This window comes from Callorhinus ursinus, unplaced genomic scaffold (genome assembly GCF_003265705.2).
Source record: "Callorhinus ursinus isolate GAN/ISIS: 27379988/994484 unplaced genomic scaffold, GSC_fseal_2.0 scaffold4, whole genome shotgun sequence".
Classification (NCBI taxonomy): domain Eukaryota; kingdom Metazoa; phylum Chordata; class Mammalia; order Carnivora; family Otariidae; genus Callorhinus; species Callorhinus ursinus.
In genome coordinates, this window is record NW_027397066.1 from 65620757 (window position 1) to 65633550 (window position 12794).

Consider the following 12794-nt stretch of genomic DNA (forward strand, 5'->3'; position numbering starts at 1 on the left):
TGGGAGGCTGTGAAGTAATTTCATCTTCTATTTCCAATGAATACAAAAACAATACACATGGTTTAAATATAAGGATTGAGTCACCACTACTTCCAAAGGAGCCAAAGAATTTTATTTATAAGTTGGAGAATACAGAAGTTTCAGAAAACGAGTGCCTTTTAAAAATTACTATATTTGGGGTGGGGGGATGGGTTAGCCTGGTGATGGGTATTAAGGAGGGCACATACTGCATGGAGCACTGGGTATTACATGAAAACAATGAATCATGGATCACCACATCAAAAACGAATGATGTATTGTGACTAACATAACATAATAAAATTAAATTAAATTAAAAAAATTACTACAGTTGGCCCTTGAACAGCATAGGTTTAACTGTGGGGGTCCACTTTTATGCAGATTTTCCCAATAAACAGAATACAGAACTGTAAATGTATCTTCTCTTCCTTATGATTTTCTTAATAACATTTGCTTTTCTCTAGCTTCCTTTATTGTAAGAATACAGTATATAACACATATACTGTTTATATTATCAGTAAGGTTTCTGGTCAATAGTAAGCAAATGGTAGTAAAAAAAAAAAAAGCCAGGCGTTTGGGGGAAGCCAAAAGTTATATATAAATTTTTGACTGTGCCAGGGGTTCAGCACTCCTAACTCCTGAGTTGGTCAGGAGCCAACTGTATTTTGAATGAGAAAAAGAAGACAGAGTTTAAAATAAGCAAGATGAGCATGAGAGAAAGAACTTTCTGACATCCGAGTAAGCAAAACAACCTCAGATATCTTTGACTAGTGTGTTTTCACAGAGTTTGCTGTCAGGAAAATTTCCATCTAAATGAATTCTGTTTTTTAGTTCATATCTTTGTAAAACATGTTTTTGCTAGAAAAATGAATTTATTTTAAGTAGTATGGTTAAAACTAACCGACAGAATATTAAGGAAAACTTTTACAATGATCTGATAAAAGAACAATTATGTTCAAAATACCAAAGTAGATAAATTCATAACATAAGTGGAAAAATATAAATATACCTGTATGTATAATGATCCGTAAGTATGAACACTGAAGGACATCCATTCAATGTATTATGTAATAACTGAACTGTCAATGGAGATTATATAGTAAGATAAAAAATATTTATGATATATGAAGTAGAGAGGCTACAAACTTGGGTGTACAAAATGACTAGAGTTATGTAACTCCTCCATCTTATTAGTCTATGTAAACACATACAGACACACCAGTTATTTAAATAGTGGTTACTGAAAGATTTTAATATTAAAGCAGGTATCTTTGGTAATATTTTTGAGATACTTGTTTCCTTTTTCTTTTTTAAAATCTCATAAAATAAGCATGAATTTGAGCTTTGAGAGTAATAAATAAATGTGTTTTGCTTTGGCGGGGAGACTGCCCCCCCATATTACTTTCACTGTCAAATTTGTATTCAGTAAAGCCTTCACAACCGCCTAGGATTTCCCCAATTTATGTTTAAAGCACTTCGTGTTCCCTGAATTCACCTGGCAGTCTCTGTAAACAAGATCATAGCTGAGAATATAAAATAAAATAAAAACAACTGTGAGCATCCAGAGGATGTCAGAGTTCACAGAGTTCACAACAGACTGACAAATTGGGCACCCTGAAGTCCAGGCGTTTTGCTCCTGTACTGATTGAGAGCCTCCTTACTGGTACCGTATTCATAATTTTTGTACGCACAGCTATTTGACTTCCAAGCCTAGCAGATTAGAGGCAAGTCTGAAGGAGGCTGGGGGTGTGGAGCTGCAGCTAGCTGCCTGGCAACAACGAAAGTGTCAGAAAGCTATAAAAAGAAAATGAAGGAGAAAACCTTTAAACATTCAGTTGATCAAGAGATCGAGCAAAGGGGGCAAGCGAATTTATATCCTCCTGTAGGACCCAGATCATCCTTATATAGCTGTAGAGAAAAATAACTTCGTTAACACTGAGTAATGAAGGAAAGGCAAAACTGTAACCAGAATACACTCTTAAAGAAGAGAAGAATAAATTATGTTTGTTTAATATGATTTCCACAGAAAACAATTACAACAAAAATATTCTTGTATTTCAGGGAATAAATCGGCAACTATATTGAATGACTCACTCCCAGATGTTTCAGGATAATTGTACTGTAATCTTTTAATCTTTTGCTCCCTTTTCTCATCACTTGAGAACACTTGCTTCTTGGTTAGGGTTAGCCCGATGTTAGGGCCATGACATTAAAAGTCCCTCTAGAGACTGATACCATATAGACAGGAGGTAATAGCATGGAAAGACAAGAACGTGGCTAAATTGTGCCATCCTTGCTTTATATGGGTGTTCATCCCAGTATCCACGGTAAGCTACTAAATGCCTTACACTAGCAAATCAGTAAATTATTCTTGTGCAACTACTTCTTTTGGTGCCCTGTGTAACCGGCCGTGTGACTCCCTTTGGTACAACCAGCTGCTTGCAAAGAGCAGATCATGGTTGACATAAGCTGGTTGCCAGAGCTCAGCCTTAAATGATAAAATTAGGGGACTCTGGAGTCTAGGAGATGATAACAACACTGACAAACTGCTGACTCAGAATGCCCAAATTCTTTATTATCACGGAATAAATATCCCTTAAAAGGAATAATTCAGTTGGGTGTATTCTACCCTTGTTCGTTTGATTGAGTGCTCGTCTTCCTACCTCTGTTTCCCAATTTAAGTACTCAAGTTTTTCTATTGTGAAAGTTTCACTTTTGCTGATGCCAATCCCCTTTTTCCCCTTTTCTCAACATTTCCATTTCCCTAATATTCTAGTCTAGAGGTGCTTCTGCTCACTCCTGCCTCCCACAGCCCTTGGCCACAGCCCAAGGCGGGTGGGCGGAACGCTGTGTGTCAGGGACGGTCTGGGTCAGAGTGACGGGGCTGAGGCTCAGTTGCTGAGACAGACTCGGGCTGCAGCTGCGTGGCCAGTGGATAAAGGACTCTTTCAGCGCCCCCTCTCTTTTTCCTCACAGGATAAGGGCTCACAGAAGTTTCTTTCTCTGTCTTTGCCTTTTATGCACCCATCACAGCTCAACATTGCCTTCCCGATGCTTTCAGCTTTCCAGATGGAACGTAGAAAGTTTAGGGGACCTATCATTTGTGCCTGGAAACTCCTCAGAATTTACATCTAAGAAAAAGTCTCACCTAAATCAAAATACTCTACATCCCCTCCCGTCCTAGGGCGATGTCCCACTCGATTTCCACTGGCTTTTAGTCTAGTGATTTCCACTCCCATCTCTCTTGAAGCCAAACTCAGCCGGGCCTCAGTTACTTGCTAAGGGGGCTATTTCTCTCCAACAGACTATTTCTTGTTTTCAACTCGGCTGCCCTTTGTTCTGATTTCTATGTTTTCCTTTTCTCCCGTCCACCTATCTCTAAATGCTTGCTCTCTGACCATACGCTAATTCTGCCTTCTCTCCTGGTTTCTTTCCCTACTATCCTTTAGTCTTTCCCCTGCTCCGCTTTCTCTAGCCTCATTCCCCTCCCATTGTCACCGATCCCCTTCCTCATCCCAGTTCTCTCCCTTGCTCCTTTTAGTGATTTCTGTTCCTGATCCTTACCTTCTCTGTCCTGTTTGTCTTGCTTTCCCTCTTCTGATAAACCAAACCCGGCACGAAGAAAAGATATTTCTTGCCTGTGAAATTTTGCCATTCTACTTTAACAAAAACAAGCGCTGCCAGGAGAACCGCTTAACATTAATGAAAAATAAATATTTGCAGAAAGATAGAAAGCAGGACAAAAAGTACTTATTTGCTAGAGTGGAAGTTAAAAATTGATACTGTGAACTCAAAAGGAGACATTTCTTTCAATAGTTCAGGAGCCAGGATTGGCAAACTCAGGGTTAATATACCTAGGGTCTATTGCCAAGTCTGTCCTATTGAATATTTTTATCTAGTGGTATTCAGTTTATCATTTCTATATAGGATTTTTGTCTTTCTGATTATTAGTTTTCTTAATAGCAAAAATCTATTGTAACGTTTTTAAATGAGACAGGGTGTATCATGAAAAGTTATTCTCCCATCTGCCAAAACCCCAGGTCACTTTCCCAGATGCAACTACAGTTTAGGATATGCAAGAAATCTCCATTCATAAACAATAATGTGTATATCATGTATATACAACTGTGTTCCTACAATCTTCATCCCCCTATCTTATACAAATGGAAGCATACTGTACACATTACAACATAACTTATTTCATTAGCTAAATAATATATAATAGAGTGAATTCCAGTAAGGACTTATAAATCTATTTTATTCTTTCTCACTGTTGCATAGAACTCCATTTTATTAATACTCTATAACTCAGCAGTTCTCAAATTCTTTTGGTCTCTAATCAAACCTTTACACTCTTAAAAATCACTTAAGAGTCCAAAGATTACTTCTTAGTTATATTGATATTTATGTAATATTTACTATATATAAACGTCTGTGTATTAGAAATCAATTCTGAAAAATTTATAATATATAGTAAGATGATAACTGTAAGCCCACTGCATATTAACATAAATATGTTTTGTGAAAATTAATTATATTTTCCAGACTTAGTGTAAAAAATGGCATTGTTTTTATAATTTTGTAAATCTCTTTAATGTTTGGCCTAATTGAAGACAAATGAATTCTCATATTTGCTTTTGTATTCAATCTGTTACAAAATTTTGTTTTGGTTGAAATATGTAAAGAAAATCTGGCCTCACACAGATATGTGGTTGGAAAAGAGAGGAGTATTTTGATAGTCTTTTCAGATAATTGTGAATATTCTTCTCTATATAAAAAAAATCAAAGAGGTGGTAATTTCTTAAAGGTTAGTTACAATATAGAATCTGAAATCAGATAAATAAACTTTTCCAACTTTGTTACATTAAAATCTATTGGTCTATCTTACACTTTGAATGGATCATTTATCTCTGCATATGTTGTAGTATCATGCAATAATTATTTGGAAAATAGGATTTACTGAGTTATGCGGATCTCCCAAAGGTTGGCCTATTTTATTACGTCATATCACAAAATAATATTTATTAATATCACCACCAATCTCCCCCCAAAAGTCCTTAAGTACTGAGAACTTGTCAAGTTCCTGGAGGCTCTCCAAAATTCTAATTTTCTCTTGAAAGCTCAAATTTTAACATTGGTAAGAAATGTGGTCTATTATTTTCCTTGAAGTGATAAGCCCACTTATTTTTGAGGAAGTATCTGCCCAATAACTACAGTTTGAATTCTGAATAACTACAGTTTGCCTGTCAGTTTTTCAAGTACAATGTTCCATTACAGTTCAACTTGCAACTCAAACAATGGGATAAGTGCTTTTCCTTGCAATAATCCCCATACTTCATACAATGCTTTTTGCATGCTTCTCACTTTGTCACACAGAATATTAGAAGACAAGAACTCAAGGGACAAGATTTAATGAAATTGGTAATTTGCACTATCTCATCAAGGACATTCTTAAGTAAAACTAGCTTTTTTTTTTTTTAATGGGCATGTGCAGTGGTGAAGAATATAATGACTATCAGCATATCTTGGTGCCACTGTCCTGATTCATACTAAGGTACCATCGGTTTTACCCACCATTGCTTTTGTACTATCAATGCAATCGTCAAAACAATGAAAAAGATGAATAATGTCTTAGCATTATTAAGAAAATAGTTTGACCTCACAGTCAGTCCTAGTGGTGTGTGGATCACATTTTGAGAACTGCTATTATTACTTATTTAGCCACCTTGCTGAACATTTAGATCGTTTCTGGTCCTATGCTAATACAAATTTTCTTTGTATAATATCTTCAAATCAATATTTCTTGATTTCCTATTTGTAAAACGATTTAAGCTTCAAGGGTGTTAAAGAGCTAAAAATCCCTTATTTTCTAGCTCTCTTACTTTGACAACAAGTATGAGATCCTGTTAAAATGAAGATCAACCAGCTCTTACTGTTAAAATAAGACTCTCAAGCATATGAAGATGCAAGTTGACCTGCATTCTGAGATTCATGGGCTGAGAAGATTTCAGTCTATAAATTCTCTATAAAAGTTAAAAAAAAAAAGGAATTTGAATAGAATTGTGCTGTTCCTCATTATTTGGGTACTTTGGAAATTTTCAGATATAACAGAAAATGGGAATTGACTTAGAATTATCTGGGAATAATTGGATTAACAACATGGAATCTAAATCACTTAAGCATTCAAAATTATTTTCTGAGGAACCTACTGTTTATTTAGTACATGGTACTAATACTAGGCACTGCAGAGACAGTAAAAGTGCATTAAGGACAGATTCCGACTGCAAGATTACCAACAGTGGTTGAAAAGCTTTTGTCAAGTGAACAACTGCAAAGACCACATCCTGTTCTCTCAGTTTAAGAATATAGAATAGAGTGGGGTAAGGCAGTGCAATTATGTGGTCTTTCATGTTACTAATAATGAGGGTAACTACAGTCCTGGGGTTATCCTGGTTGTCTCAGCACGATGATTAACAGCATCTCCTTTCACTCTCAGTAGTGTCCGTGTTTGAGCAATAGATGACATAGTCAGGTATAATAGTGGACTTAGAGTTTCCCTCAAACTTTCCTCCTATCATTACATCTCTGCTATAAGCCACCAAGGACCTCAGGTAGAAAACTAACATTTGTTGAGCACCTAGTGTATGTTCTGTGTGCTTTTTACACACATTTCATTCTATATGCGCAACAATCCCATGAGAGTATTACATCCTCATTTTACAGATGAGGAAACTGAAACTCAGAAAGTGTCCTAACTTGACTAAGACTACAAACAAGTAAGTGCTTCAACTAGGACTTGACACCTTCTGTCTGATTTCAAAATCTATGTTCTTCCCCCAGTTTTTCAAAGTGGGTTTCATGAAATCAGTACTAAAATCATCTGGGTGATCATTTAGAATGTGGATTACTGAGCCTCACCCCAAAGCTCCCTAGCTGGAATCTCCCACAGAAGGTCTTGGATAGCTGCTCTTTAAATAAGCTCTCTAGGTGATTGTCATGCATTGGGACACTGAAGGACCACTGTTTTACCTTATACCACCTTCAGAGCTGGGCCATCAATTCTTTCTTTAAACAAAAGATACTTTTCTAGGGGTGTCTGAGTGGCTCAGTTGGTTAAGCATCTGCCTTCGGCTCAGGTCATGATCCCGGGGTCCAGGGACTGAGCCCCCAGTTCGGCTCCCTGCTCAGTGGAGAGCCTATTTCTCCTGCTCCATCTGCCCCTCTCCCCAGCTTGCACACTCATGTGCTCTCTCTCTCTCATAAATAAAATATTTTTTAAAAAGATACTTTTCTAATATTCAAATAAAGTCATGAATTAGTGGGGTCCAAAAGTCATAGCATAGATCCTACTTGTAAGATCCAATTTCCTTAATTAATAACCAGGTATATATGTTGGCTACTTTATACACTTGATCCCTTAGGGTGATTAAGCTGACCATTCATTCTCTCTGTGAACTGCTTCCCTTTCCGAGAAGTTTACCTGGGCCTCTCACAGGATTAGGTGGGAACTTTTCTGTGAAAAAACCACTCTGTACATTCACATTGCAATTTCGGCAATGTCATCTGTGGTTATATAAACTTTATGAACTTTAACAAAATGCCTTGGGGTGAATTATTTTTCTGATTATTAATAAACTATGACTAGAATCAAATTCATCTGGCATTCATTGCAATAGAATCATTAAATGGCTATTGCTAAATTTATCTGAGATGCATTGCTCAATGCCAGCTGAATACATCCAATTCACATATTTTATTTAAGAGAATAGGGGCGCCTGGTGGCTCAGTTAGTTAGGCAACCGACTCTTGATTTCAGCTCAGGTCATGATCTCAGGGTTATGGGATAGAGCCCTGACACACTCTGTACTGGGCATGGAACCTGCTTAAGCTTCTCTCTCTCTCTCCCTCTGCCTCTCCCTGCCCCTTTCATAAAAAGATAGTAGAGAATAATAAAGATTAACTAATTCCACATGATGTGACTTCTTTTTCTTGATCAGAAGGACTTGGGCCCCCTACATGATATGATTTCTATAACACACTCCCGGTTTATAATTTAATGGATTTGAAAGGCATATCTTCTTAAGTTTGCCACAGTCTTGAATCTGCAAACAGAATGTTAGTGGTTACCTTCTGGAGTTTCTCATCTGTAAGAACATTTGAAATGTACTAGATCACTTGGAAAGCTCTCTTTGTGTTATGCAATCCACTTCTAGGTCTCATGGTTAACCAAGACCATGCTGTGATAGAAGGTCTTGCCCAGGAGAAAAGACTAATCCAGTACCAAGTCAGGCTCCACATTAAAGCTGGGAAGAGTTGCTAGATCAAAACAAATGTTTAGGGAGGGTAAGGAACCTCAATCCCATCTGGGTCAGACTCAATAGTCAAAGAGAAGACAGATCTGAGGGGTTTTAGGGGGTCATCTTATCTGGGTTTTGAGGTATTTGGCTCTAGCTGGCAATGGTATGAATGTCCAGCTAATGCTGGAAGCCCAGAAGGAGACCAGCAAGGGAGGCAAGAAGCAAGGTCTGGCTGAACGGAAAATGGTTACACAGAAACTGGGTAAGAAAGTCATCTAGGAATAAAGAGTTAAAGAAGGTAGCTAGGCAACAGAACCTAGGAGTTGGGCCAGGCAAGCAGAGTTGCCATGCTCATAAAGTTTAAGGAAGGCTGTGGCTTAGGCCTCACAAGGGCATTAAGGTTCAGTGTAATCAGAGGTATGGAAGAAACACTGCTTCCAGACCCCACTCACTAATGAGCAGCCCTCTGGCTCTCATTGGCCCGGGGCCTTGGTTGGTCTGAGTTTAGAAGTAACACTATCATTAATAGCCATTAATTCATTTGTGTATTTTAATCTAGTCTCTTGGCTGGTGCTTTTTTCTTAAGCCATTATCGATGTCTTACTTAGATTCATCATCAAGGATGTTAAATGGGAGTCTTTTGTTGAATGCTTTACTGTAACTGCAGGAGCTATTATACCCAAAGGTGATATCTTGAACACCTGTAGATGTGGACCTTAATTTACTGAATGCCAGCTCCAATTGGTATTTTGATGTTTTAAAGCTTCTTTGATTCACTTCGTTATTAGAATAAGAATGTATATTTTGCTTTACAGGAGTCCAGACTGATTCCTGTCCAACTGGGAGAACAGAACAGTCAGAGCCTCTTGAAATAATAGCATGATTTCCTCCCTAGAATTCATCACTTATGAGCAAGGCATTTATACTGATGGCTTGTGAACAGTTTTTATTATTGACACATTCATATTTTATCTTGGCCATATCATATGCAGGACATCTGAAAACTATTAAAAGAAGAAAATACTTTGGCCAGATTCGATTTCCAACAGTCTGAAGTAGAATTTGAGAAAAATACAAAGGTACAGGGCTATAGTAAGGCCATAGAAAGTGATTAAGAATCATTAGACAGGAAACTATACTGACTTTGCAGGACTGGAGAATTTTCTTAATTATGATGCAAAATAGCATCAGTGTTTCTAGCTCCATCCTTCACATTAATAGTTCATGACTCCCTACATACAGGAATGGCACTTGAAGATTCCTGGCAATGATTCTGTAGTCTCAGTTGGCCTTCAGAAATGTGTGGCATTGAAACTGACCTGGGTTGACAGTACAATGCTGTGTGATGTGAGCAGAAAAGGATGCTGAATGTATGAGGCCACCTGGTAAGGACACCAGTACTGAACATGCTTCATTACATACTGAAGTCAGTCTTGGAGACTTATGTGCATGATCCCTCTCTGTCCTGCCTTAGATGAAAACTTATACACACATATACATATATATAACATGTAACATATATGTGTATATATATATTATACCAAAGGTAAAATGGATCCTTTCGAGTCTGCTCGTACTCTCTGCTCATTTTGGACAAAACTGTTAAATACTGCACAAAATTATTAAATACAGCAATGTGAGTTCCTGCTATTGTGAGTAAAGCCACAGGTCTGTCTTCTCCAAGAGCCAGGATCCAGATGTGACAGTAGGGAGGACAGTGAAGGTGCTTCCCATTAAGAAAATATCACACACCAGGCAAAGCCTCTGACAACATGGGGCAGCATTAAATCAAGAAAGTTTACAACAGAAGTTCACTTTAGCATTAAGAAAATACCACACACCAGGCAAGAGTATCATTAGAAGGAACTCCTCTAAAGCCACCAGGTATGGATATTTCAGCCACCCCTACTTAAGGGTCACCAGGACTGGAAAAATAGGGATTCATGATTCTTCTTGAATCCCAGCAACTGCTGAAGGCATCTGATATTTCTGTTCCCACTAATATAGACAGACACAGCTTTGAAAAAAACATTCTTCCTGAATTTCATAAGCAGGAAGGAGGGTATCATATAATCTAGTGATACCAGTTCACTGTTGTTACTATATTCTGTGAAAATGAATAAAGGAAACCTCATTCAAAATGGAATCGGGGGCGCCTGGGTGGCTCAGTCAGTTGAGCATTCCACTTTTGATTTTGGCTCAGGTCATGATGTCAGGGTCGTGAGATCGGGCCCTGTGTCTTGGGGCTCCATGCTGAGCAAGGAGCCTGCTGAAGATTCTTTCTCTCCCTCTCCCTCTGCGCCCCCCCCCACCGCTGCTCTCACACACACTCTCTCTCTCTAAGAAATTTAAAAAAATAAATAAATAAAAATAAAAAATAAAAAACAAAATGGAGTCAGGAAACCATGAAGAGAAAGCTCTCAAGCTACCAGTCCTGACAACTTAACAGTCCAGCAGGAAGAAGGAAGATTTCCTCACAGCCGGGAAACAGCAAGCTGGCCTAGCCTACGGCCAATGACAAGCTACCACCACTTCCAACTCTCGTTTTTCTCCAATGAACTTTTGTTCAAAACAACCACTGCCAACTTTCTCCTTTCCTCTCTATAAAAGGATGCTCTCCTCCTTTGTCCTCCGCCCTTGCCTATGGTTTGCCATAGTTTGCATGTCCTGAATTGTAATTCCTCTGCTATTATTCTGAGTAAACTCATTTGCTGCTCTGCCACCAAGTCAGTCACCATCATGTCTCTGACAGAGGCTGAGAGGATCATCATCCTGTGGAATAAGGTCTACACACAGGAGGGCCCCAGGGGTGCTGAGGTCCTGGAGATGTTCCCCCCAGCTATGCCTGCTCCAGGCACTTTGACCTGCAGCCAGCTGTGCACATCTATGCACAGAGGATTCCAGGCTGGGGGTCGCCAGGGGCAACAGGGACACCAGCAGGCCAACATAGCGTGTGTCCTATTTGAGCTGAGAGAGATACATGCCCATATCCTGCAGGTGGACCCAATCAACATTGAGCGCCTGTCGCACTGTCTGCTAGTCATGGTCACCTTGTACTTCCCTGAGATTTTGCGGGCAACTGCCCATACTGCCTGGGACAACTTTCTGTCCATCATGTCCTGTGTTCTGACTGAGAAGTAGCCCTGAGGACAGGCTTCAACCCCTCTGCTGCTCTAGGGGGTTTCCCAATCCCTCCCACCTCCTCTGCAGTGAACCGATAAATGAATCAATGTCCCCAAAATAAATAAACTCATTTGCTGCTTGATAAACTTTGCTGTTTAATTGTTAAGCTGGACTGCTCTGTCTGATTTCCTATAGTTGTATCTTTCATGAGTGAGTGTGGGTTTCACCAAGAGCAGCTCTGCCTCAGTGCTAACACACTTTACAAGAAAATAGTCATAAGCTATCATTATTGTTTTAAAACAGTTGCTGGACATCCTGAAGTAAAGTAATCTACAGTCAACTGTGCTGTCCTATCTGTTAAAGGAGATGAGTATTCCAAAAAAGTGGATATGAATCTTTCTAAGAACAGGACTCGTATCCTTGAATCCTCAAAATACAGATTAGACAGCCAAACCTAAGCAACAAGCAACAATGAAGATGTGGTCACCTTGCTAAAGGGCCGTGCTGTTCTCCATCAGGGAATTAATCTCCCTGTTCTTCTGTTCAAAAGGATCACACTTCAGTCCCAAAAGTAGTAGTACGGGCTTGGTCAAGGACTAACCCCCCCTGGCCCTGCCCTTCCTAAACACAGATGGACTTCGCTGGTTTTAGCAAATTAAAAGCAACTTTAGAGATTGCTTTTTTTAAAAGACTTGATTTAATTTCTAAAAAATACAAAGAAAGTGGTAGTTAGTTGCAAAGCAGTTGAGGAGCAAATAAAACTGGCACTTAATTTGCCAGTTGCCTCATGTCCAAGCAGAAGTCCAAAGAACTGGTTGGATACCACTAAAGCCTCCTGCAAAATTAACCTCCATTTATCTCTTTTTTTAATCTTAATGCTTAATGCAGGCCAACATCTGCTCACACATTAACTGTGGAATACTCCAGATCAAAGGGCCTCTAATTATCAGAGATTTCTTCAGAATTTAAATTTCACCAGTTCAACTTGTAAGATAAAAAGATACCTTAGAATAAGTACTGAATAAACCTGCTAGATATTCAAAGACAGCAGCATTGGGGAAGATGCTTATAACAAATACACACTTATTTGTTTTCTACCTCACTTAAATAGAATGCAATAAAGCCACTTTCTTAACTTGAATACACTGAAAGATTTGAACTGAAAGTCATATATTACAGGTGGTTCATCAAGGTATATATATACTCAAACAACTCTCATCTAAGGACATCAAAGCATCCGACAACATGCGGCAGCATTAAATCAAGAACGTTTACAACAAAAATTCATTTTAGCATTAAGAAATATCACACTATATGGGTTATAACCTCAAATAAAACTGCATCCTGAGGAACCAT

General features: G+C 38.6%; 1 protein-coding gene across 1 annotated transcript in view; it reads right to left on the reverse strand.

Annotated features, from left to right (window-relative positions):
- Positions 1-12794, reverse strand: part of RASGEF1B (RasGEF domain family member 1B) — a 442258-nt gene that overhangs the window by 109618 nt on the left and 319846 nt on the right. The gene's annotated exons all lie outside the window — the stretch shown is intronic.